This window comes from Phodopus roborovskii, unplaced genomic scaffold (assembly GCF_943737965.1).
Source record: "Phodopus roborovskii unplaced genomic scaffold, PHOROB, whole genome shotgun sequence".
Lineage (NCBI taxonomy): Eukaryota > Metazoa > Chordata > Mammalia > Rodentia > Cricetidae > Phodopus > Phodopus roborovskii.
The window spans coordinates 139,101-163,586 of NW_026125596.1; the positions used below are offsets into that span (position 1 = coordinate 139,101).

The window sequence follows — 24,486 nt, forward strand, 5'->3', positions numbered from 1 at the left end:
TTCTGGGAGCATTCTATGGAGACCACCAGAGTGCTGAGATAGTCACAACTGAATTCTTTGTATTTTTTTGTGCCCAACCTGAATAAGCAACTCTGTGCTTGGATAACCCAAATTGCCTTAATTGAATGGACCAATGACATCCCTGTAACCATGCTTCTGCTTCTGTAAGCCTGCTTCTTGCCACCCCAACCCTATATAAACTGCCTGAGTTTTAACCTCAGCACACTAAGTCCACTGAAATACTGAAGCGTCCACAGGTACCTGTGTAAGCAATAAACAGCCTCTTGTGCTTGCATCCAGTGGTCTGGTCTCGCCTATTGGGGGCAAGGACCTTACCCCAATGGGCTCCGAACTCTTGGGGTCTTTCAAAATGATAATATTTTTGTTGATGATGTTGGAATTGTTTTTTGCAAACCATCAAATCACATTAGCTTACATCTCCTCCCATATTTTCCCTCCAAACTTTTTGACCATCCCAAAGAAAAATTGAAAAAGACTACAGCAAGTCTTTCCTTGGTTAACCCAAATTGCCTTAATTGAATGGACCAATGAAATCCCTGTAACCATGCTTCTGCTTCTGTAAGCCTGCTTCTTGCCACCCCAACCCTATATAAACTGCCTGAGTTTTAACCTCAGCATAGGGACCGTATATTCCCTGGAACATGGTCAAAGTCTCACTGACCCACCCCTTAAAGATATCTGGTTCTTCTCCACCGCCAACACTCACCCTTTCTGCTTGAGCCATTAAGTGTGTAGAGTAACACTTCAGCATCTTTATCACAATTTAAGGACTCTCTTCAGTGGCTTTTGGATACACTGTTTCTTTTTAATGTGAGGGAATATAAAAGTCTCCTGTAATCATTTCTCATTCTTAATTGTGAGTCTGTCATCATAGATACCAATGCAGAGGAAGCTTCCTAGGCCATAACAGCCAATGACACCACAGATCATTGACTTCCACATGGCTTCAGGAGGCAGTATAGATTATAGAGACCAATCTGGCATGGAGCTACAGCACAGTCTATGGAGGCCTTTTGAGGCGGGTCAATTCAGATAAAGGACCACTCTCCATCTCCATTAGTGTGGGCTTCTGCAGCTCTGTTTCACTTCTACTTGGCCTGTTCATGGAGATCTGCTCTGTCATCGCCAGCATCATCTTCTTCTTTTCAGTCTCACGAGAATGCTTTTAAAAGGCATCTGCCCATAAGACCTGATATTTTAAATGTTTCAGAGTTCTTTTGTTCTCTCAATATCCTCTGCTCTCTCATCTCCCCTCAGTGTCTCCCTGGGTCTCTAAGCCTCCTGGAGCTGCTCTGTGGTTGTGCAGATGCCAGCAGCCACTGACATCTCAAATTGATATTTACTGAATAAATTCTTGAAAAAATTTTGGATGTAATCAGTTGCATTTGAAGTTAGGTCATATCTACAAACTCATCAGCTATATAATAGGATTAAAAGCCTTCAACTCTGTGACCATAGTGGTCATTAAATTAGCAGTGCATAAATGAACAAAAACTAACATTAGTTTCTGGAGAAGCAGAGGATTTGTTTTCCTAAGTTCTTTTATTCTTGCTTACAGGCAAATTTTTAAAATCCTGTCTCAGACACCAACAGAGCTCACGGGGACTTTTCACTCCTATGGCCCCAAATGGGGTAAGTCTCATTCCTTTTGAAAACAATGTTCTTTGACATGCAATCATATATAGAAATTTAAAGAAATGGAATCAGTTTTTAAATTAGTTGTTATTTAACTTAAAATCTATCTTATTTTACATACTAATGCCAGGTGCCTCTCCCTCCCTTATATCCATTCCCCTACCTCCCCCTTTAGTAGCAAAGTAAGGAGATCCAAAACTGGGTAGTTCACTACATTTATTGAGCTGTATTGCTGCATGTGGTGTTTTATTTACTATAATTTCTTTAGTAAGAGCTTTTTCACACACTTACTCTCTCTCTCTGTCTCTATTTCTATCTCTCTCTCTCACACACACACACTGTGTATGTGTGAATGTCAGACAGGAGACATACAGAATGGTAGGACAGTAGGAGGTGGCTTCTGATGTTCCTCTATCTTGTCTCTTCTGTTTTAGAACAAGAGCACCATGCAAAAATACCAAGAAATATCTCTTCTGCCAAAATAGCGGTTCAGATTTTTAATTTCCATAGGAATGAATGTGGAAGTCAGCGGCAAAGTACCCATGGAAATGTATATCAAAATGAGTGATGACCTCCTAGAAATGGCGGCAGATCTACAAAGAAAAGAACTTAAAGAGGAAGCATTTGTGTTATACCACAAATTTTTAACGTGAGAACCTGCACTTTCTATCTCCATTCCTGTGACAGATCCGTTACTAATCCTGTCTTCATCTTCATGTTTCTCCCCTCTGCTGACATTATAGAACTTGAGAAATACATCTTTCAGTCAGATTTATGGCCGCTCACACAAATGTTTTTCCTTGCTATTCAAAGACACGAGAACCACAAATAAGGGAAATCATGATAGTTCTTGAGCATGTTTCCACATGGCCTTCATTTTAGAGGAAAGTTTGCAGTTTAAGTGGTTGTGTCTGCATTGGTGAGTGTGTCAACTGCTATATCTCTGGCCAGGCATTCAGTCACAGACTTATTCCTATGTATGGCAAAGCCCAGATTGTTCTTCTCTTAATCCTGTAGCATATTGTTTAGTTAAGAAAGAAGTTAGCATTTCCTGAACCTAAATAGGAACCAGAGAACTATGTACTACCTGGGGTCAAAGTGGCTTAGAATACTTTCTGTGTTTTTGATCATACGTGGATAGGCAGAATAAATGCAAGATGGCAGAGCTGTCACCAGATATTTACACTTATCCTATGTGACATGAATGCATTGTGTTTGAGGAAGGGAAAGATGGCAAAGGTCTCACCAGTCCTGCCTAGCCCTGTGTTTGGTGAAAGAGAACCTGAGGACATAAATGCAGGTGACTGTAAGGAGCCCAGGCTCTTGGGAAGACCTCTGTGGTCCTGAATCTATTGATCTTCTGAAGGCTGTTTGTGCTGAGTAGGCATATCTCCATCAGGTTCCACAGAGGAAAAGAAAGGTCAGACTTAGACATGAACACAGATACCACATTTTATAATTCTCAGGTTGTGCAACTTGAAGAACATGATTTGGATGGTTTTCCAACTTTGTTTTTCTGCAAGGTGAAGGTAATCTCTTGAGATTACAGTAAACACCCCTCTATTTCCTCTCCTTAAGAGAAATAAGTGTGTTACTAGAGTACTTATTTGCCCCTCCAAACAAACATCAGTTTGTCACAACCAGTTTTCAATCCCACCCTGCACTCAAGAAACTTTCTTGGTTCCTGGACTGACAGGAGTGTTGAAGCACGTTAGCAGTCATTGTGGGTGCCTCGTCTCACTAGGTTCCATTGCACAGCTCCCTGCAGCTCTGTGTTCCCCCAGTGTTTCTTTTCATTACCTAATGCTCTCAGGGAGAGGTTGTTCCCTGCTCAGAAACAATACTCTGTGCTTCTCTATGAGCACACATCCTTCTCCTTTGGTAGTAGAAGGATGAGACCACACTCTATTTTTTTCTTTTGAAGTTCAGGAGGAGGATGGTCTGTTTCCTTGATAATCTGTGAGCTCATTAACCCTCCCTGCTGTCTCCTGCATGCCAGGATGACAAGCACACACAATTTCAGATTAGCTATACTACTTGATATCTGATATTTTAGGAACGCACTAGTTGATAGAAGAATTACGACCTTTCTTTCTCTAGGCACTGGGATGGATATGGATGTAACATATCAGGGTGGAACTCTTCTCACTCCAGCATCTTCTGAAACCATGCCTAGAGAGACCAAATTTTTTCAGGGTCTCATTTACAAATTTGGACCTTTTCTGCTCACATATTAATGCTGCTTTATTGCTTTAGACTCTTCCTGGAGAAGCTGAGACATGGCCCAGAATACTGGAACACCCTTTCCAAGGGAACATGATCCAAAATCAACAAGGTAGGTCTTTTTTATCCGTGTGGCAGTCCTAAATCTCCAAAGTCACAGGGAGCTACTTAGAGAAAAGTCACAGATCCTGTCCCTGGGTAATCAGGACATCTCTCAGCATCACAATACAGAAGAAAGGGATGGCAGCAAATTGGGGTCAAGTCATAAATAAGATTCTGACATCTCATGGAAATAGATAGTATCCCCAGTACAGGAAGGGACTTTTAGAGGCCATTCTCCATGGTATGATACTTATTTAGCATGGAGACACAGGGTGGTGGGGAGCCTAAACCCTATCACAATTGATTTAACAGTCTTTGATGATTCCTCATGGAAGGCCTCGCCCTCTCTGGGGAGTGGAAGGGGGATGGGATGGGTAGGGGTCTGTGTGGGGGAATAGGATGATAGGAGTGAGATGGAACTGGATTAGATATATAAAATAAGAAAAAATATTAAATTAAAAAATATTCATAAGTCCCTTCCCATTTGTTTTCTTTCCCCCTTTGCTGACATTAGGTCAGTTCTAATTCTCCCTTTCTGTTTTGTTTTGCAGACAATACATAGGGTCTTTGACATAGTTGAGGCCCTGAAGAGACAACTCCTGCAGCAATATAGCGAGGAGTACTCAGAATACCTGGCAGATAAGGTCAGTGTGTGAGCATGAAGACAGGATGTTTTTGTATCACTTAATCAGCCTGTGACTTGGGACTCTGTTTTACTGTCAGCGGAGGTTGTGATCCAAGGAACAGGATCTACACATTCTTGCAAACATATGCACTCATATCTATAGAAGACAACACACACATGCACGCACACATGCACCTATTTACACCCATATACTCATGCATATTCATAGTCACAGATACATACACCCCAAGAGTATTATGGTTTTGAGAACATTGAGACCAAACTGTCCCTTAAGAAAGCCTTACAGTATCTGAGTAAAGGGGTATGTGTTGTTTTTCATAGTACCAAGGTTATGGAGGGGATCATAGATGCTGTGGTGATTTGTCATACCTCAACACAACTTCCTTTGTTCATCTCTTTGTTGGCAGGTCTTTTTCTTCTGACTTTTGAAATATTAGACTAATCCCATTTTTCTTTCTATAGAAAAAAAGAGACGAAGAAGAGGCAGAAAATAAGACCTTTTGGCATGAAGTAAGAGATACCATCAAACACTCCACAGACTTTGCCAAATGGAGTGATCTTCTAGACAGGCTGGTGGATGGAGTTGAGGAATTCAGGAGCAGAGAGGACTTGGCACTTAAAAGTGCTAAAGTGTCTTCTGAAGAATGCACTGTTATTACAACATCAGTGCCATGCAGTCCACAAGAATCCATCAAAGATATGAAAAGGGGCCCATCATCAGACACACAGGGTGGAGAGGTGAAGGTGGTGGAAAGCCCAGGTAAGTCACCACAGGTTCATGTTTTTATTTTATTTTATTTTTAATTTAATTTATTATTTTACATGTCGATCCCAGTTCTTTCTCCCTCCCTCTCTCCCTCCCTCCCTTATTCACTCTCTTTTACTCTCTCTGCCCTCTCATATGCACTCTAACCACCCTCCCTCCCATCCCCCACCCAAATTCCATATGTAGGGGAATGGAATCCAGTTGGGGTCATGTGAAGTAGGGACTAGGGCTTAGCTCCTGTCTCTAGATTAAGGCAGTTATCCCTCCATGGGGGATGTGTTCCAAAGTCCTTTTGTGCACCAGGGATACATCCTGGTTTCACTGTCTGAGGTCCCTTAGACTGCTCAGTCCTTCTGGCTGAGACCCATATTCAGGGGGGCCTGAGTCATTTCCATGCTGGCTTCCCAGCTATCAGTCTGGTGGCCCATTAGGTACTCCTTGTTCTTGTAAGCTGTCTCTATGTGTTTCTGCCTCCTGGTGTTGTCCTCTCCATCTGCATCTGAGCTCTACTTCGAATCAGTGTTTATGTATGGGTGTTTGCTCCTCTTTCCAACAGGCACTAGTTGACCTCTCCATGGATAAGTTAGTTGTTGATCTCACTCTCACTCTTCCGGAAAGGGAGCCTTTCCATGGAAGCTCAAATTGTTAGTTGGCAGCAGTCTTGTAGTTCTCTAGACCTCATGATTTTAAAGACTTATGTTTAAATAGAGCCTATTGCATCAGAGTCAGCCACACACATTTGCAAGTGCACCTCACCAGTCTAGTAGTGCTGTGCTTTTGAAGAGGTGTCTGAAGGTGGGAGCACTAAGCAGCACAGAGAAAGCTTCATCCCCCATGCAATTTCCCCCAGTCTTTGTCTTTCCTGGATCCCCTTTGCTGTGGTAATAGAACCTCGAGTGACTAGTATTTTCTCTTTCCTTCCTGCCATCTGACTTCCCATAAAAGAAGCCTTTAACTTAGTTCAAGCCAGTTCAGTTTCTTCAAAACTCGTGATATTCAGATCCTCATCTTTTCAGAGCTCTGGAGAGAATAGAGGAAGCACATTAAAATACTCCTGAATTATTGCTCATCGTGAGGACTTTGCTGTGCATTGGTAATTCCGAAAAAACTATTTTGGTTGTATGTGATTGAATTTTCAGCATCAGGTAGACCTCTGTAGGATTCTCCTAGTAGGTCAGGGAGATAATGACACTGACTGAAGTGCTAGCTGTGACAGCCTCAAACCTAGGGTAGAATCTCCAGAAATCACCTGACAATTGGCTGTGGGTGGCCACCTCCCTATTCTAAGATCTCTTCAGGTTACATGAGACAGGGAGACAGAGAAGACCTGTTTTTTCACAGCACAGATAGCAGGGAAGACACAGAGCACAGAGAGATTCTTTTAGACTAACAGTGCCGGGGAAGGCCTGCACTCCAGGCAGTCTGCTCACATCTGCAGATGCGCTGTCACACCTGCGCATCCTTGCCCACACATGAACATACACATTCTGAAAAATGCACACATATCATAGACATGTACAAACACATGGTTCATATATGAAGGATTTCAAGAGAAAAATCACGAATATTGAAGAAAAAAGTTCTCCAATATGCCATCTAAATACATTATTACTTTTATTTTTTATTTGTATCATCTGGCTTTATAGACTAAATAGGCCTTACCTTGAAATCCTGGCCCCTCACCTAGGAAATGCTTAAAATCCAAATATGCAACTACTGGGCTGGAATTTTACATATTTCTAAAGTATTGGTTGATTCTTGTCTGCACTGGCATGAGTCAAATCTCTCCTTATATGACAACCTCAAGCAAAATTGCAATTCCCTTCTTAATTACACATTGGTGAGAGTCAGAGTGCCCCAGCTGTGGCCCTGTGTATTCAACAATCAGCATATTTACAGATGATCTTAGAGAGTCAGTCTTAGAGAGCCTAAAGCCTGTGCAATCAGCAATCTACACATCTGCATAACATAACATCGGAGCAGAAGTAAGCTATTCTGTTCCTTTTGGACTGTAGAAACAACCAGGATAGAGTATGTGGCCTCAGCTAATTGGAGGGAAAGAGCTTTGAGAAGAAAGTTCTCACCTGTATTATAGGCAGGGGGCTCCTGAAGTGATATCCAATATCTTTGAGATTTTTCCTCCAGGCCACCAGGCTGAGCTCCGCTCATGGACAACAGGTCCTGTAACCTCAGACTTCTCTCTCTTTTCCTTTGCAGGTCAGAACTCCAAAGGCCTCCACCCTGTAGTCCTTCCAAAGGACCTTTGTGATCAGTTTCTGCGCTGTGCACGGAAGAACACCAGGAAAGGCATAGAGACATGCGGTGTATTATGTGGTACCATGGTAAATATAGGAAAACCCCATCTTGATCTGAGGCTGTATCTTATTCCCCTTTGGCTGCCCTTGACTCCCAGAGAATATATCTAGGGGCTGTATCCATACATATCCCTCAACAGAAGGAACCATGTGTGAAATGACATTAGCTAACTTGAATTTGATGAGTTTCTGTGGCCTGGTGATTACCTACTTTGTGCTAAGGCTTAGAATAGAAACTAAACCCTTCAAGACCTGTGAGCAGACCTAATGCCTGCTGCAAACAAAACCCTAACCTAGGATATGCTATTGGAGACATCTCATGTTCATCTCATCACCCCTACATTTTTCTGTTTCCCAGGAAAGCACTGGAGCAGTCAAGGTGGGGAAACACTGGGGTGAGGTTAAAGGACGAGGGTCATTCACTGGGGTGAGGGCTTCATTTATTTATGGAAAGTTGGATTGACAGTAACTGTAACAAGTTGTTTTCTTGTGGCAGGTCAAAGAAGAATACCATGTGACCCACATAATTATTCCTGTGCAGACAGCAGGCCCTAATTATTGTTATGCGGAGAACGAGGAGGAAATATATTTCATGCAAGAGGAACTGGGCCTTCTGACGTTAGGTTGGATTCATGTAAGCAAATTGATTTCACAGGTGGTGAGCCCAGATCTGTGTCTGCACAATCAAGATGAATTTCATCCATCTGTGAGCACCCACAGTCACTGGTGTTCTAGTGTTTAGTCAAAAGGCACATTCCTTGGTGCATTTCAGCTTTACTAATTTACCTCTTCCTCAGTGTAGTTCTTCATTGTTCCACTTCTTGGTTAATGTGTTGTGCATTGTAGACTCCCTAGGAGGTAAGAAAACATGGTGTAGACACCATCACCCTAAATGCTGTATGGAAGTATTTCACTCAGTCAAGAGAGTTCCCTCTGTTGATATCTTTTTGCCTTTATGAAGAAGTACTTGGTTTTGTACACCCAAAGAGCTTCTTCATGCAAAGTTGCATCCAAATTTGCTTATTTGCCTTACAATAATACACCATGGCAGATGGAAGTAGGTTCTGTGAAGCCAGGTGAAGGCAGGAGATAATCCCCTGGAGGCTTTTGTTTGCTGAGATTCATCCTGGTAAATGGTGGGTGTGACAGCAGGAGAAGTGACTTTCTGACAGATAATAAGACCTAATGGGGACTGCTTGAGCACAGTGGGTTATTCCATAACAAAAGTCTGCAGGAGAACTGGTCATGGGTTTCCCAGAAGCCACAGACCAGGGACAGTAAGAGAGAGAATTAAGGATGTGACCTAGGGACAATCTCCATCAGCAAGGGATTCAGTTCTCATGCTGGAGCTGGGGTTCATTGATGAGTTTGGCTTCTGAAATTTAAGCAGGCCATGGTGCCAGAGACTAAAAGGTTTAACTAATCCATAGAAATACAGTGTACAGGCAGAATACTGGCATCCTGTCATTCAGGAGGTAAGACTTCTGGATGATGACTTTGGCACCAAAAAGTAATAACCAGAGAGAAAGAGGCTTGAAAAAAATGGGTTGAGTTTATGGCTATCTGGGGAGTCTTACAGGACTGTCATGTTGAGCCTTCATCTAAGCTGTAGATCCCATAGGAAGGGAGAGTCATGAGGCCACTCTGTGCAGAACTAGTTTAACAGAATCTTCAAATGTACATGAATGGGGCAATGGCTTGTTTTGTTGGTTTTACCAGTTTTTACTTCCTTTCTTTTTCCAAATGTTTTCTATTTTAAAATATAGCTAATTTGTAAGTATGCATACATTTGCAGTGTAATTAATGACTTCTTGATGAAACATCCATGTGAATAATACTCTTAGAGAAGGAAACAGCAACCTTCCAAGGGCCTTGTCAAGCTTTGCAACTTCTCTCTTCTGAGACTGATCTCCTTCTTGTTCTAACCATCTCTTTCTCATTTCATTAGTATTCATCTACTAAGTGTGCCTTCCTCCATGATATCAGCATTTCAGTACTGCTTGTGTCTTGAAATGTAGAGGTTAGATATTTGGTTTTTACATCTGGCTTGCTTGCCTTAACATCTGCAATGTTCATCCCCTTTGTGGCATGCAGTTGCCTGAGGTGTGCTTAAACCTGGCAGGCTATGAATAAAGGGAGGGAAGAGGCATAAGTTAATGCAACAGTACTAGGTAGAGTAACAAAAAATACGACCAGATGTGTCTTCTCTTCACATAGGAAGATATCCCACAGCTCTTAATGGCAGGGAACTGAAGACTCACAGAGTCTGTTGAACTGAAGTTCTAAATAGTTTGGGAACTCTTGGTTAAGATGGAATAGATTCTATTGTTGGCAGGAGGGAAGCAGATGTAGGTTAGAAGCTAAAGAACAAACTTGGAATGGTTATTGTTTAGACATCAGGTATAAGTAAATATGGATGAATAAAAGTCTAGTCCTCAGCGAGGGAATAGCCTCAAGTAAAGTCTCGTCCTCAGCGAGGGAACAGCCTCAAGTAATTTTTTAAAGCTCAGCTTCTAATGACCTAATAGATTAGGTTGATAAGTGAGGTCATTTCCTCTTCCTTCTCCACCTAGCAGACCACAGATGTGTCCCAGCATGATTTGGCGAGTCATTGTGGGAGGCAGTGGTTGAAAATTCTTGGGACCTGCTGTGTTGGGTATGTCATTGGGCTTACTGTGATTTCTTGAATTCTTTTGTCTCCATAGACCCATCCAACCCAGACTGCCTTTTTGTCGAGTGTGGATGTACACACACATTTTTGCTACCAGAAGATGCTGCCAGAATCAATTGCAGTGGTGTGCGCACCCAAATATAAACAGTGAGTATATATAATTTAAGCCTAGACGGTACAAGAGCAAAATCGTCTATGGCTCAGAACACTGTAAAAACTAAGTAGTATCCAGAAAGTCTTAACTGAGTGCTATAGAAGCCCCGTTTTAAGGTGAACATTCTAACACCAGCTGCTCTTAACAGATGTGCTGACACCACTGTTCGTTTTCTAAGACAAAGCACAAAGAAGTGATCTCAAGTGTCAGAGGTTGAAGATATTCCACACAAGAAACTGCCTAAAGTGTCATTCTCAATGTCACCTTAGTCTGAATTCCTCAGCAGAGCTAGTGTTGGGAAAGCAATGAATCATCCTGTTTCTTTGAAAGAATTTTGTACCCTGGATAATGTCCCACAGGAATTAGTGGTCATAGGTTTGAGCGCTACCCCATTTATTCCTCACAGTGATTGGCCTGAACTGGATTGATTCTTCTTTGTGCTCAATTCTACTGTTGAGAATTTTATTATTAGGTCAAACTACAAGAAAGGGATCAAGAGAGAGAAAACCATAGAGAGAGATACACGTAAGGAGAGGAATGAGAAGGAGAGAAAAGAGAGGAAGAAAAGGGAGGGAGGACAATTAGGACCATGACAAAGAAGACATAGTCTAACAGAACTTCAATGATAGTGTTTACTAGGAATAGAAGGGAAGACATACACATCATCTGTGCGGGAGGAAGAATTGTGCAGGTCAGAGCAGAGAGAGCAGGAGAGCAGGGGAATAAGTGTAGGTATGAAAGAGAAAGAAGAGAGGACATAGAGGAGAGGAGAGACAGGGAGGAAAGAAAGGGGAAGGGGAGAGAAGAAGATGGAAAGAGGGAGAGGATAGAGAGACGAATGAGTGTTGTGGGGATTTCTGTTTGAATGTGAGTCTGCCTTTCTCTTTTCAGAACAGGAATTTTCACACTGACAACTTTTGGATTAAAAGAAATATCAAGCTGCCCCAGGAGGGGCTTCCATCCCCATAATCAGGACTCAGCTCTTTTCTGTGTAGGTATCTGTATACAGGAGAAGAAACATAATAACATTGTGAGAATATCCAAACCCTGTCCCACAAAATTTATAAGGGCCAGGGATACAACCACAGAGATTCAAGGAAGCTTGAAATCCTGGAATCAGAATGCTAAGTCTAAGATGTAGAACATTCTGTGTGTGATTATATGTATCATAATTAATATGTATATGCATTTGTATAGAATTTGGATCACACTCTGATCCTAAAGGGAAAATAACACTTGTATACATTTCAGCTCTTCTTTTAAAAAGATATATAATTTTATATTTCAGTATATTTATACCTGTACTTTCATTGTGTAGCCTTTTAAAAATAGAACCTATTTTTATTTTAATTTGTTGTCTCTGTGGGTTTTCACATGGGAGTTTATTGCTCATTTTAAAATCGAATTATCTAGAACGGGGAGTTCCCAAGTTGCCAATTGTAATAACCCCTTCCATGGTGAAAAACACCCATAACATAAGCTCTTGGGCAGTTGCAGTAGATCATCAATTTGAGGCTAATTGATGTTACATAATAAGACTTTTAGACTGATGATTACCTATCATGTTGTAGACCCAGAGTGACCATCCCTGAAATGTCAGTAATGTCACCCTTACAATCTGATTAATGTAATGACTCCCCTCAAGGTCTATTGGGTCACCTTTGCCATCTGATGTACATTATGACTCCAATGGTGCACTGGACTTACACATCTCTAACAACAAACACAATAACAAAAACAACAACAACAAAAAACTATTTGCTATGTGACTCTGGAAAATAGATGGAAAAGATCCTGAGATACACAGAGATGATTGACTCTAAACATGAGGCATGAGGAGAACTAGGTGGGAGTGTTGGGGACCAGAACTTTTGACATTACTTCTAATGACATCAAGATTTCACCACTTGGCTGAGAACTATCTGGCTGCAATGAAATTCTTCAATCAAAACTTACTGCTCGGGATGTGGCTCAGTTGTGATAGTGTTCCAATTTTAAGCATTAGTATCTGAAATCCTTTCCCAGCACTGATGAAAACAGTTGTGCTTATGTTTGCCTATAATCCAGCACTGGGAACCTCGAAGCAGTAGAATAATGTCAGGATCCTTCTGGCTTAGCTAGGCTATGTGTGCTAGCCTATGTCGCACAAGGCCCCTCTTTTGGTATAAATAAAATGTACAAGTTGTTTCAAAACTGATTTCCATTCCCTAACAATATTTCCCTTTTTCCAATTGCAGGACTGCCGTCATGTCACCATCCAAAACAGCAGGGTGACAATCACGGATTTGCGATGAGTAAATCCCACAGACCCACCTCAGTGGGAGCCTGTGTGTGTGTGTCTGTGTGTGTGTGTGTATTTTGTATATATGTGACTGAATGTATGGTGGTGTGTATCTGTGTATGTATGTTAACCTGTGTTATGTATGTTACATCTGTGTTAAGGATATCAATGGTATAGTATGTATTTATGGCACACTGTGTTCATTCACAGAGCCCAGATGAACTTACTTCTACATTTCTGTTTTAGCAATTAGGAAAAGCTTCGATAAAACACAGAAGAATGTGATACATAAAGTCAAGACCTCTTGAGTACAAACCCTGAGTCTAGATGTGAGATCATAGAAATTTATTTGATTTCAAGGTGAGGTGGCTATATTTTTGACTTGTCAGTAATATCTTTCTTCAATAATGCACAAAGTGAGAAATGTGATAAGGCAATATGGACAAAGCCATCAGCTCAATCACAAGTATCGCAAAGGAAAAAATAATCTGCAATATGTTTTAATTTATGACATTTGGTATATTCATGGCTGCGTTTTGAGGTGAAAGATCATAGCTCTTTTGAATAAGTAGAGAAAACTTGATCTAATATTGCATTCTACTAGAATTACAATTCTAGATTGTGAATGTATTTTTCTGTTTTTTGTTTCAGCCTCTTGTATTTGTAATGACTCCTGATGCTAGAAACCCTTTGACTAACAACATTTCCTGACTAAAACAGACTGTATGGAATATTTAACATAAAAGAGGGATGTGTATGAATTGAGAACAAAGAGTACAAAATGTAAGTTCTTAAAAATAGTTTGATATTAGGAATCATTTAGAGATTATATATACTGTAAAAATGAATAAGACAGTGTTTACATATTTTATGTCAACAAAGTATAATAGTACATCTTAGAACATGATGGGATTTCAAATTTAATAAAGATTCCTTTTATTGCATTGTAGAAACACAATGTTAGAAAGATTTGAACATGACTGGTGGCCCCTCCTTACATTGAGTACCACAGGGAAACCTTTTCAAGATGACAACCTTCCTGGTAAACATTTTATTCTTATGTCCATCCTTACTACAAATGTCCCTGATAGCAAAGCAAAATTTATTCCCATTACCCAGATATACAATCTTCTGGACCAGTTTTGATTTTCTGTGCAAATATTCAGCAATACATCATTTCTCTACATGAAATCTTACAGTAAATATATAGTTAGGTTATTTATACTTAGTAATTATACCCTCAGATGACATCTTAATTGTTTTCTTTTAAATTAGTCATAGAGTCTATGAAAATTTTAGTAAATTCTATTTTCATTTTATATTTATATATTAGGAAGAGCTTTCTAAATCTACAGTCGTCACACATTAGACCAGTTGTCTTCCTATTCATCCTACTTACAAATTGTTCTATTTGGCTGGCTTGCATTATGCATATAAAACTGTTTACATTTTATTTTCCTTTCATTTGAATTGAAATTATTCTATTATTGGGAAATGATATAACAATTAAGATTCCATAACTTAATCTGTTTAAGGTGTATTTCTTCTTCCAAAACAATTTGTATCATTGAAGATCATTCAATTAGTATTAGTAAATTAATAAATTACTAAGGGAATAACAGTACTTAATGAATGTATGATTTCTTCTAATGAGAAGATAATTGTCAAGGTACTTGTGGTCCAACTCTAAACTCTTGCTTGTTTGAATTTTTATGCATGTGTAGGTTAGAAAGACTGATTGCATATCCAGTACCGAGGAGACCAGGTAATGGAGAAAGCAAAAGTGTTAGTTGTTGATAATAGCAGTTGACACAGCTTGTAATTAACTATGTGGTATTTGTAGATCTTCAAACAATATTAATTAGTAGGCACAAATTAATTACAAATTAACTAATAGGCATAAGTGAAGAACGATACTTTCACGATTGCTAAGCAATAGAGCTCACTCTCAGAATTAGTTACTACAAGTTCAGCAGGTTTAGTTATGCTCCGTGCAGCTGTGTCTTCCTATGTAAGTATGGCATAACATCTGGGTGAGTAGGTGTTATAACAGAACATAATACATCATATAATTTACTATAGTCAGTCTTTAGTGTCTGCAAGACCCATATCTTCATACATTTTTGTCTTCTGTACTCATTGTTTCACAGTTCTGAACTTCTGGGTAGACAAAAACATTATAGCATTCCTTGTGAGAGACTGTGAGCAGAAAGCAGATGTCCTGTGGACTGAGCAATGGATGTGAGACACATGATTAACTTCAGACTGTGTCTCCATCAGATCTGTTCATGCTCATTTTTCTCTGCAACCTGGTGCACTCTCAACTTTACATTAGTTCAAGTAATGTTCTGATAATCTACTTTTCCAAATTTGTACTGCATATGTAATAATACTAACCCAATTTGTAGGATAATAAGCATTCAACTCATGAACCAATCACTTTTATGCTACAAGTATGATGTTTGTTTTATTTAATTCTTTACATAAGATTTGTAAGATGAGTGCCAATTGAATGTGACTTTCTCTAGAAGCTGGCATTATGGGCCCACAGATCACTACACATAAAATAGATTATTCTGGAAAGATTCTTACTTAGGCTATGTACCTATATCTCAAGTGGTCATTAAGACAGATTGCATAGTTCATTCTTGAATTTATGTTTTATATGAAGCTCCTATACATAATTTATTTTCATAAAAAGTAATGATTATCAAGAGTGTCTTCTATGGTAATTTGAAGCTTCTGGATCCTTTATCAGTCAAAATATGCTAATACACTACATACCGGAATATATAGGTATCATTTTAGAAATGTAATTTTTGGGACTTGCATTATAAGTTGATGTTTTCCCTGATGGTACTTTAGCTTTGCCATATTATGTTTCTAATATATTTCTTTGGAATCTTATATGTATCATCTTTTGTAAATAGGACATTCACTGTGATCTTCTCAGCCTATATCATACTGTATATTTAGCATCGTATAGGATAAAAGACATAGAGGTTTATGTGACTCAGTAGGAGAAGTACTTACCTAATATTTGTAGGAATCTATATTTATTAGAAAATTTGTCAGAAAAATGGTAAATTATTAGAAATACCTGTGGTGTTCTTGTCTGTAGAAAGATTTTTATTTGTTTTAGTTGAATTCTAGTCTCATCATGAAACCCAGATTTGCCTCAAAATTCTGATGTGTTTATTTCCCCCTCTTGATTTATGTGGGATTACAGATATCTATGACTATGCCAGCAGAAAATTTTTCATAACACTGCAGTGAAAACATTAAAAACCAAACTTCCTAAGTCATACTTTCCACAACCACAAAATTTACAAAATGTAAATGTTTAGAGAATGGGTTTGGAGAACTCAGGTTTGTATTTGATATGATGTAGCCACCAGCAGTCAGCTACAGGAGCCAAACTCTATGATGATTGTGGGGTACAAGGATACATGCTATCCTATAATAATAATATATATTATCTGAACATAGAATGAGGTATATGGATGTTAGCTGAGACATGTATTAGTGAAGTAGAGAAAATCAGAGGCATTAAAGTCAAATTTACCCACTTCTTAATTTTGTGTAAACTTCTACAGTGTTGAGACTGAGTTCACAGCTTACTGTCCTCAACCACTTCACAATTCTGAAGTTCTGTCTCATAAAGAAAGTTGGAAATTTTCAAGGAAAAAATGGAAAGAAGGAAAGAAGTAAGGAAGGAATCTGATTCATAGATTATCTATTTATCTCATGTTATTAAGTAATTCTTTATAAGAACTATATATTTTTTAAAAAATTAACATTTTCTTCTCAAGTCAAAAACCATTTTCTAGTAGTTGTACCTAGACATGTGAGACCAGGAAGTGTTAAGTGCTACATAAGGTATATAGACAAAACAGCGCTTCTATTCAATTCAATCACTGTGTGTTTGTTCTAAAGTGACTTTTAGGATAAATACATCAATTTTTCATAAAATCACTCTTCTGAACACTGGAAAGTATGGATGGCAGTGTCCTCAAATACTGGCAAGAAGAAGCAGTCATGTATTCCATGATTCAACAGGATTTATTTCTACCTTCCAGGCCCACCTTTGACAACTTGACTTTGGTTCTGCACATTTTAAAGGAAAGTAAGTGTGATACTTATTTTTCTCACTGTTGTCACAAATCCCATAATCGAAGCAGCTGGAGAAGAAGCGAAATTCATTTGGATCACAGTATACGGATAGTACAAGAGGAAATCAGTGAGTGGTGATTGATGTACAAGCCAATTACTCACAAAAATGCCAAAATTTAGTGGTGGGAGAGAATTGGACCTTGAATGATTTGGTATCACAAACCATTGAGATTCAGAAACCATTTTAGAAGATGGTTAGGACGTGGGTAAGAGCTGAGACTGTGGACAAGGGTAACAGCAACAGCAAACATTTTTAGAAATGACAGAGCAAATGTGACCTGTACAAGACCTGCACAGAACTTTTCTTGTCAATGTTCCTCATGGATGATATGGGACCCAACCTGAGGGACAGTAGTCAGTTAGTGATTGTTAAGAAATGGTTAGCATTTTCTTTAGTGGTGCAGTTCCTGACATAAATGCTCTTTTCTCAGGAAATGTCATACTGGACACTTAGGCAAGAAACTACAATTAGACTCAGCATTATTATATTACAGAAGACATGAAAGTGGAAAGGAATGGTGGTTTCAGCAAGAGAGGGAGAAGTATGACAGTGGGCAGTGATAGTAATATCTAAAATTCATTATTTAATCTCTGACACGGTGACACAATAAGAGAATAAAATAAGATGGACTGATACTTTATTTAGATTTATTAAAGTTTGCCAGAGTATTCAGAAAGCTAAGTCACAAGCCATAGAAGTCAGGCACAGATCTTCAATCCCAGGAGTCAAGATTAAGAGATAGATGGATTTCTGTGAATCCAAGGCTACCAAGATCTATACAAGCTTGATCCAGTCCTAAAGAGGAACAATTGACACAAAGACAATCTCAGCACCAGGAATCATATGCCTTTAAACCCAGCACTAGAGTGGTATAAAGAATAGAAGTAGGGTCTTTAGTAGACTATCATGGATTTATTCTCCAGCCACAATGAGGATAGGAAGACCCTGAAGTCTCCATATTCTCTAGCCACACTGTGGATAAGTTATAAATAGTCTTAGGGTTGGTGTGAGCCAGAATAGCCTTCCATTCTGAGGTAGAAAAGAAGTAGTGTTCAGCTGCTTTGCTTTTCTGATCTTCAATTGAATTGTAACCCCAATATCAGTCTCTGGTCCTTTTATTTTTCATGCTACAGAAAGTGGGAAAGGGAGGAAGAGGGGAGTAGGAAGGCAGGAGTGGTGGAATGAAGGAAGGGCATCATGGATACTGTTCTGTGTATAAAGGTCATGAACCAGATGATGATGGAGTCAGAAGGTCTTTCCTTGACCTCATGTACAGGTTCCTTGGAGTTGCTGGAGAGGGAGGCCCAGCCATGCAGAGTAGATGCATACTGGTAGCAGATGGAGCCAGGAGGACGAGCCATGAAGAAGAAATGGATGCAGAGAGCTGATGGGGCCAGGAGGACCAGTGATGCAGAGAATTTTGATCCAAGGAGCCAATGGAACCTGGAGGACCAGCTAGGTTGGAGGTGTCAGTGGAAGAGATACATGGAACTGTTCAGTAACAAAGTATCCCAGACAGTCTCCCTCCAGTGACATAGATCTCCAACATGTCCACCCATATCTGGATGAGACTGATCACAGTGATGATGTCAGTGTCCCCATTTACCTCATTATTGTACTTTCTTTTCTCCTGGCCTTTACAGCTAGGCATTAGTTATGTTGTCATCTGAGAAGAGCCAAACATAATCTGGTTGTTTCCTAATTAACTGACTGAGTAAATTATGTTTTCATTTTCCCTTTATTTTACTAATGTTTTAGACTAAAATGTCTTCATACTCATCATCATCTTTGTTCTTCCATCTTCCTCATTGCTTGGAAGATACATATATGTGTGTGTGTGTGTGTACTATCTTATATGTTTGTGTCTGTCTGTGTGTGTATAATCTTATATGCATTTATGCATATATGTATACATGTATATATGTATATATTTGTTTGCATTTGTAATCTTATGTTTCCATGTATGTTCTTGTGTGTATGTGTGTTTCCCAGTACGGCTGAAAATCTCAGCCTTGCTTACGTTTTGCTATTTCCCTTTTCTCTACTGAATTCCAATTTAAATAGACTATGATATGTCATCCAGTGATAATTTTTTAAACAATATGTATTTTTTTAAAGAGGGGGTTTCTTTGTGGAACTTGGATACCAGGCTTGATTCAAAGTCAAGAGTTCTGCCAGTCTCTCCCTTCCATATGCTGGGATTAAAGGCATGTGGCACCTCTGCATGGCCTTTTTACATTTTTTTATTTATCTTTTACATTCCAATGCCATTACCTCCCCCCATGTCTCTCACAATTCACATCTGCTCCTCAGAGGGTAACATCTCCCCTAGTAATTTTACTAATTCATCTCTCTGAGGCATGAAAATGGCACCTCTATAACACCCACACAAGTGTGTCTCCTCTGAACAATTTATCTCTCCATAGAATGGGCTCCGCTAAGTCTGTTTGTGTATTAGACTTGGATCTTGGAACCACAGCCAGTAACCTCATATGTGTCCCATCCACACCATTGCCACCCTTGTTAAGGGAGTGTAGTTGGGTCTTAAGCAGATTCCCCTTTGTCAGACCAGAGTCAGTGATCACTCACTATCTTGTATCAGCTGATTCTGTGAGTTTCCCCTTCTCAGTCTTGACTCCTTTGTTCATATTATTTCTCTTCCCTCAATTCAATTGTACTCAGGTGCTTGACCCAATGATATTGAAGTGACCAGAGCCTCACCCAGCCATGAGAGCCTGCAGAAGACCCACCAAGGTGTAGGCCTCTGATTAACCAGAATGTACTGAGCTTTTGTCCAGCTTCTGACATTGCCTGACCTTGCTGAACCTTGCCCCAGTCACTAGGAAGCCTTGGGGCAAGTTAGCTGGGTGGGTCTGAATGTGCTTTATAGGTTGTGAAGTACAGAGCATAGCAGACTCCATGGGAGGCCTCTAAACATGGCAAACATTTCTGCAGGGGTAGTTGGCCAATCAACACAAGACAAGTTGCCCAAGCCTGGAGTCACACAAATCCTCAGACTGTTGCAGACCCCAGACACTCCCCTTGGTCTACCCCAAAAAATCCCCTGCCCTATCATCCCTCTGGCTGCTTCTCAATCCACCCAATGTGTCAGATGGACAGAGGACAGAAATTAATATAGTTAACTTATTAATTAATTAAAACACTTTGCTTTTGCATCAGATCAGTTCTCTTGGTGATTTTTGGAGTCAGAATTTGTGCACAATAATTAGGTGTGGATTTATGCATCTCTTTCCATCTGTTTCTAGATTAGGGTTGTAGTTTCTCTGGGATTGTGGATTGTAGCCTGTGTATCATTTGCTTTTTGTCTGGTATCTTCTCATGAGTGAGGGGGAAACAAATGATTTTTTCTAGTTTTGCTCACTTGCCTGCCAATTTTGGATAATTTTGTTTCTTAACATTGATAAGTAGTCCACAGTGTAAATGTACCACACTTTCCTTATACTTTATTCGATTGACAAACATCTAGGTTGTTTGCAGGGTATGGCAATTATGAATAATGTTGCTATGAACATAGTTGAGTAGTTGTCCTTTTTATGTGGATGTGCCGCCTTTGGGGAACATGCCCAAAAGTGGTAATGCAGTATCTAGAGGTAGGTTGATCTCTAGCTTTCTGGGAAATCTCCACACTGATTTCCATACCAGTTGTAAGAGTTTGCATTCTTGCCAGCAATGGAGGACTGTTACACTTTCTTTTCATCTTCTCCAGCATAAGCTGTCATCAGTGTTTTAGGTCTCAGCCTTTCTGAGATTATTCTGGTGAGACTGTTCTGTTTATATCTCTACCCATTTTTAAAAATTAGATTATTTGGTGTTTTGATGCCTAGTTTCTTCAGTTCTTTGTATAATTTGGAGATTAGCACTCTATCAGATGTGGGGTTGGTGAAGATCTTTCCCATTCTATAGGAAACTGTATTATCTTGTTGAAGATGTATTTTTCTTTGCAGATGCTTCTCAGTTTCATGAGGTATCATTTATTAATTGTTGCTGTCAGTCTGTGCTACTGGTGCTCTGAGTCTGAAGTTGATTCTGGGCTGATGTTTCAGGACTACTTTTTTAGCTGCTGTCCCTACATTCTTCATGCACCACAGTGAATTAAATTTCCCCTGTTTACATATTGTCTTCTTTGTTAAAATGCTATTTCTTGTTTCTACTTTTTGATTGAACTGCCCCTCACATAAAATTATACAGGGAAATTTGTAGTTGCTGAGCTAGTATAACACTGACAGAAGGTATACTCTCAGGAAAACACTTCCCAGTGATATGTATGTATATATATATATGTATGTATGTATGTATGTATGTATGTATATATATTCACCCATTCCTCCAGTGCACACTAGAATGTTCCCCCACATAACACCAACTATAAAAATAGGTATTGTACTGGCTCCATCTGTAGAGGGTCCCCCTCCCTTGCCTCTCCCAATCTTGTCCATGTTTCTGCCTCAGTTCTACTCCATCTTAGCCTTTGAGACAAGGTCTTTCCCCGAATCTCGTTCTTGCAGATATACTATACTCTCCCTTGTGAGTCAGGGAAACCCAAAGATCCTTCTGTTTTTACCTTCTTGGCTCTGGAATAAGATGCCTCTTCCACTGTGCTGGCTTTTTTCTAGATTTATGGGACAGAATTCAGATCACTGTGTTTATTTAAATTTTAACAATAATTTTAAAGTTATTATTTTAAAGTAAATAAATACATTTATTTAGTGTAGAGACAGGATCTCTCTTTGTAGCACAGATTCTCCTGGAAGTACATCTTCAGACCAGGCTGGCCTGGTACTCACAGAGAAATACCTGCTACTGCCTCCTAAGTATTGTGAATAAAGTTGTTTGCCACCACAATCTGGCTCCCGAAACAATTTTATTGACTTAGTCATCGTCATCTTCCCTGGCATGTTTCTCTATTTTAAAACACATTAATGAAATAACTCTATTTCCCAAGTCATGTCCTTGTAATCATTAGCTTAAAGGTACAAACTGAAATCCTATTGATTTCCATCCTCTGCTTATTACATGAGCAAACTATTTGGTGAGTATTAGCCTTTTGGGAGCACTGGAAATAGCCCTTATATGAGACAGCTATAGTAATTTTGCATATTCTATTAGCATAGATATGTATGAGTACTTATGGGCACATACCAGGAGTAAAATTGGTGAATCTGAGGATGCATGCATTATTAATTGGATGAATTTCCTCTAATATGTCATGAATTGATTATATAAACACATAACAAAAATATATGACATACCCACTCATTATTTTGGCAAATGTCAGCATTTTTAATATTAAAAGTTTGTGGTATCAACTTACACACTATTAAATAAATCTTAGTTAGGAACTGAGGGTGTAATCCAAATTTCTCCAGTGACTAATGGTATTAAATGAACATCGTACATACCTATGTATGTATATATTACATATATACATATGAGATTCTTTAGGCCTCAGAAAGTCATGCCCATTTAGAAATTAAATATTTAAACTTCTGTCTTTCTGTATTTCATACTAAAATATCTTAATTATATGGTTCCATGGGGTCTGTGTAAGTTCTTGTAAATCCAACCTTATCTGGTTGTGTTCAGATGATGAAACTGGAATCATTTGTCCTCGCAAATATTCCCAGAGTCCCTCTTGTATTTTGTACAGTCTTGTCCATAGCTCATCATCATTCCCAAAGGACCAACGTCTGGGAGTCAGTCACTGTCCACAGTGCTGTCAATAATGTGAAAAGAAGACGACTGTGCTTAACAATCTAAACATCATTGCATTTGTGTGTTTTGAAAATGCTCCCACTGAAATTCTGATGTAACACCAAACCTCATTCAACAGGTATAAATGAAACATGTCATTTGACATATTTATGTGAATGCACTTGCTGTTCTCCTTCATGAGGAAATGTTTATATGTTAGAGAAGGTGAGTGCAGTAGGGTTGGAGAAAGGATCGCGGGACTCATGAAGTAAGTGTTGGATAGATCCCTCTGTTTTTCAAATGTGGATCCAGGTACAGTAACACATGCTTTCAATCCCAACACTGAGGAGGCTGAGACAGAAGGGCTATTATGTGTGAAGCATCCCTGGGATACACACTAGAGTGTAAATCTAGCAAGCTTAAACACAGCAACGCTTTGTCTCAGAACAAGTGAGAAAATCAACACTCTAGGTGGAACATAACAATGACATAACATAACAACTCCATTCTAAGGTGACCTCCCTTTACAAAATCATTTACCCAATCCCCACATTACGCTATTGACTCTGTGGGGCATTCATTCCATCCTCAATCAGGACACTCATAGGAAGCTAACCAGGCAGGGGAAGTTAAAAATACTGGCTTAGCTGGGAATGGTTGGAACATATATGATTTTCAAGAATACAAACCTCAGAGAAGACCCAAGACTATGAGAAGTCAATTTGAAGCTGGGCTGAGGTGGAACATGCCTTTAACAATTGCAAGCAGGGAGAAATATGCAGGCAGAAGTCTGTGAGATTCAGGGTAACTTAGTTTACAGAGGAAATTCCAGGACATCAGAGAAACTGATTCAAAGAGCATGAATGAATGAATGAATGATGAGAGAAGTCTACTTTGGATTAATAATAGATTGAGGTTTTATTTAGTAAGGAAAAAGTAGAAAACTGGAAGCAATCAGAATCCAGTGACGTTAATGTCAACATAAGGAGTATTGCTCCAAAGTTGTGGCTGGCCAACAAGCCCTTGTAAAGGAATACGTTTGTAAACTTGGGAGATGTTCATATACAAGCAAAATTATTCTCTTGGTTAATGTTTGTCTTATGGTTACTATTACTGTGTAATGACACCATGTCCATGGCAAGTCCAATAAGGAAACCATACAATTGGATGGGCTGGCTTACAGTTTTGGACATTCAATCCATTAGCATTATTGTAAGAATCATGGTGGTGTGCAAGCAGACATGGTACTGCAGGATCTGAGCATAATACATTTTGCAGCACAGGAAGCCAATCTAACACAACAGGCAGTATCCCCATCACAAGAAGCCTTAAACCAGCCAACCCCCTCCATTGACACACTTTCTGTAACAAGGCCAAACCCCCACAAACAAAAGATTCCCCAAAAAATGGTGCCACTTCCTTCGTGATTATGGGCGCAAATATATTCAAACTACCACAGTGCTAATTATGAACTTGAGTCTAGGATCACCTGGATGATGTGCATTCCAATGGGAAACCATCTTGATTACTTTAATTGATCTGGGAAGACCTGCCCATTTTGGTTCCCACTCTTCCCTGAAGCCGTGCAGGACTGCAGACAAGGAGAAAATGTTCTGAGCAGTGGTTTAAACTTTTTCTGTTTCCTGACTGTGGTGCAAAGGACCAGCACCCTCAAACTCCTGTAGCTCTGACTTTCCCTCATCCAACACTCCTAGTCACAATTGGTGAGACCTGGTTTAGAACTCCCAGTGCCTTTGCCTCAAGCCCTTTATATTCCATTTAGAAT

The 24,486-nt window shown here is 39.5% G+C and overlaps 1 long non-coding RNA gene across 1 annotated transcript; it reads left to right on the plus strand.

The window, feature by feature from the left end:
- Positions 1-10,416: 10,416 nt before the first annotated feature.
- On the plus strand, positions 10,417-12,840 carry LOC127217062 (uncharacterized). The gene is made up of 3 exons (XR_007834064.1): positions 10,417-10,526; positions 11,425-11,524; positions 12,771-12,840. It is a non-coding gene; the product is annotated as an uncharacterized LOC127217062 (long non-coding RNA).
- The last annotated feature ends 11,646 nt before the right edge of the window (positions 12,841-24,486 follow it).